Below are 4,692 nucleotides of genomic sequence, written 5' to 3' on the forward strand. Positions count from 1 at the left end.
GAATAATAATAATAAATTTGTGAGGTAGAGAAAGGTGGGTAGAATTTACATGTGATATGAGACTATTTATAATTGACAAATGGGCTAATTATGGGTACCAAGACTGTGGTTCGTCAGCCTTTATGGCGGAACAGGCGTTAAGGCGTGATACGGCGTGATACGGCAAGTGACGCCTATACACGTGCTAGGCATACCGTATACGTTATATCCTAACACCTCTCCTCGTAACGAAGGTTGATGAATCCGTTAATTTAAAGATAATAAATATAAAGATAAAGAGAATTATTGAAGATCGAGAGGTTTTGTTAAAGTATCGGCTAATTAAGCTATCGTATAAATTAGTTATAGTTTAATTATATTTATATTAATGTAATAACGAATAAAATAAAAACGAATATTAATATATTGTATATATTAAGTAGCTAAATAATCGGTGATAATAATATAAGCTATTTAATTATTAATAAATAATAAAATTAGTAGATTTATCTCGATTTATAAGTATTCTATAAGATCGAGAATAGTAATAATATAAGTCGTAGTAAGAGTTATTATAATATACTCTATTTTAGTAGAAGAAAGTATAATAATCGATTATTTTTATAATTTCTAATTAATTAATATATCTTTATAGTATAGAATAATGTTAGTGGTAGAATATATAGAAGAATCTCTAGCCTAATCACTATCAGAATAAGCTGATAAGGTAGGATTCGATATATTATATTTATAATCGATACCGATTTCTAAAGATTAAATAAGATAGTATATAACTTAATAAGTAGCTTTTAAATAATAAAGTTATAGCTTAATTAAAAATTATAAAAGTCGATTAATAATAAAAGAAAGATCTAGGTATATATAAATATCTAGATAAATTAATTTTCTAATAATTAAATAGTATTTTATATATTTATTTATTGTTAAGATTTATAAAGTATTATTAAGTAATCTTTTTATAGTTAAATAATTTATAGAGATTTAGATAGGAAGTATTTTCTAAGCTTTTATAAGAAATTAATTAATAATTAACTTTATATATTTTATTTAATAAATTTTAATAAAGTTATAAGTCTAAATTAATTAAATTCTTAAAATATAATATATTTATTCTCTATTTATTATCTTAAATATTTCGGTAAGATATAACTTAATTTACTTTAATATAATAATATTTATAATAAAAATTATTAAATTATCGATATAAAATATAATAATTAAAATAATTTTTCTTAATTTATTATATTTTAAGTATAAACTAAAATCTCCTTTAAAATATATAAAATTAATTTTATATAAAAAAGAATCGATTTTTAAATATTATTATTATCTTATTTACTTTAAATTATAAAGTAATTTTTAAAATAAATAGTATTTATTTTTTAATATAAGATTATTATTAATATTTAATAGTAATTCTATATAAATTTCTTTATTAATTTTATTATATAAATATACTATATATATATCTATTTAATAAATAAACTAATTTTATAATATTATAAAAGCGATAAGAAAGTATAAAGTTATAATTTATATAATAGGTATATAAGTTTTATTAAAATCGATATTAAGAATCTATAAGTATCTTTAAGTAATAAAATAAGTTTTATATTTATTAATTATATTATCTACCTTTTATTTAATCTTAAAAACCTAACGATATCCTATAATCTAGTATGATTTAGGTCGATTTATAATAACCTAAATATTATTTATAATAAGAGATAATAATTTAGTTTAAATTATTAATTTCTATTATTTTATATTTAATCGTTTAAAAGCTTTATAAATTATCTTTAGTTTATTATTATTAATATATATTTAATATATAATAATTAATTCGATTTAATTTATTAATTTTATTTTAAATTTAAATTCTTTATAATATTTTATTATTAGTATATTATTTTCGATATAATTTAATATAATTAATATATTTACTATAGTTTCTTATAGTAGAAAATCTATTTCGATAAAAATAATATTATAACTTATAATAATTCGTTTAATTATAAGATCTAATAATTTCTATATTTTTATTTTTTTATTTATTCTATTCTTAATATATATAAATTTCTTTAATTTTAAAGCTAATTTATAATCTTATTTAAATTAGTATATATATATTAAATAGCTAAATACTTAAAAATCGATAATATTTAATTACTGTTTAATCTATAACTTAAATAGAGTCTTATAACTATTTTCTTTATTTATAATTATATTATATAATATATAGATATATATAATAGTATAAACTTAAAATAAATAAGGTAGATTTCTATATATAAGTAAAGTTTAGATTTTATTAAATAAAGTTTAATAAAAATATTTAATTTAACTATTTTATTAAGGTATATAAGATATAATTAATTTATATTTAATTTCTATTTTTATTATATATTCTAATATATCTTTATTCTTAAATATTATATTATTATCTATATAAATCTTTTTAACTTAATAGGATTATATATATTTATTTATATTTATCTAAATAATAATTTCTTTTAATAATTAAGAAATAATTATAAGTAGGATAATCGAAATAAGTCTTAAATAATTATTAATAATCGTTAGTAAGTAATATTTATTATTTAATATTTTTATTAGAAGAGAGTTAATAATATCTATATAAACTAACTTAAATAGTTTAGTTATCTAAGAATTATTAATATTAAATAGTATTCTTTTATATTTTCTAATTATATATATTTTATAATATTATTTTACCGATTTTCTTTAAATCGTTAATCTACTTATATTTTCGATTATTTTTAAGAGAATATAATATAAATAATATTTAATTCGATTATATAATATATTAATTAAGATACTTTATATATTTATTATAATAATATTTAATTTTAATTAAACTATATTTAAATAAATATTTATTCTATAATAATAACTAGTAATAATCTTTTTATTATCTTTATAATATATAAAATAAATATTTCTTTTACTTATATAATAATAAATTTTACTATATTAATTATAATAATTTATATAGAATCGATATATTAAAAAGAGATTTCTTATAAAAGTAGATATATAAATAATATTTTTTAAGGTAATTTATTTATTTTTACTGTTTCTATCTAAAATATCGATTTTTATAATTCCTCGATTAATCTTATAGACGATTTAGTTTCTACTAACTCGAATTAAAACTGATTTAAGACGATAATTAATAAATTTATTATATTATATTATAATATAATTAGATATATTATAATTAATTATCTATATACTAGTTTCTTAGATTATATTAACTTATATTACTATATATTCTAAGGTAATTATAGTATTTAGTCTATCTATATATATTAATATTATTAAATTATTTATTTCTTAAATTATATTTATTAATGATTTATCTTATTTTAGTTTATTTTATTTATTTATCTTATTTTTCTTTAATTCTTTATAAATCTTAATTATATTTTAATAATACTCGATACTCGAAATTCTTAATAATAAATAACTTTTTAAGTAATAACTTTTATTTATATAGTTTCTACATATAAAATTTACTAGATTTTTTAATGATTTTAATAATTCGGTAGTAGTTATAGTATAAGCTATTATCTTTATTATTAATTCTAATCGTTTTATATTATTTTATTAATTATTATTATTATTATAACTTTATTTCTTAACTCTTTATTTATATTTATTTTATTATAATTAATATTAATCTTATAATTTATATTTAAATAATAAAAATATCTTTATTTCTAATATTATATTAGTTATTTTATTGATTTTATCTAATAATATATTATAATAATTATTTATAAATAATAATATTTTTTTAATTATCTTCTTAATATATTTATAGTATAAAATAAAGTATTTATATAACTTTAAATAATCGATTAAGATTTAAAAATATTAATAATAATTATTAATTAATTTATCTTTATTTAAGTAGAAATAGAAGAATTTATATTATACTTTTTTATAAAGTAATTCGATAGAAATCGAGAAATAATTAATTAAAATTACCTATATAGATTCTCCTTATATAAGACTCTATAAGATTCCTATATTATCTATAAGCGATTTAAGATAATAAATTAAATATATAATTAAATATTTATTCGATTCTTTATCTTTTATCTTCTTTCATTTATATTTTTCTAGTTTTTATCGATAAACTTCTTCTATATTATTCTTATTAACTTATTATTATAATAATTAATATTATATTAATATTTATTTAAATATAACTTCTAACTTAGTATTTTATTATAATTCTTAACTTCGAATTAAGACTCTAACCAGTAGTATTTTACTCTAATTAAACTCTCTAGAGAGAGAAGTTATACTTATATCTAGTTTCTTTGATTCTTCTAAGATACTAGTATATTTAAATATAACCTTATATACTTAATAATCTTTTATTTATAGCTATCTTTTAAATACTAACGCTTATATATAAAAGTCATTCTTATATTCTTTTAATATAAAGGCTTTTACCTTTAATACTATTGATTCTTTAGTATTTATTAATATTTTTACCGAATTACATTGATTCATGATAAATCGTTAATATTATACTTGATTCGTCAGAGAACAGTGATATTTTCAGAGCCGGGCAAGTAGAGCTGTTAACTCTGTTACGTTTTATAGTCTCCAGGCACTGCTTTCTGAATAATAATAATAAATTTGTGAGGTAGAGAA

This window comes from Meira miltonrushii (assembly GCF_003144205.1).
Source record: "Meira miltonrushii strain MCA 3882 unplaced genomic scaffold FA14scaffold_1, whole genome shotgun sequence".
In the NCBI taxonomy this organism is placed as follows: Eukaryota; Fungi; Basidiomycota; class Exobasidiomycetes; order Exobasidiales; family Brachybasidiaceae; genus Meira; species Meira miltonrushii.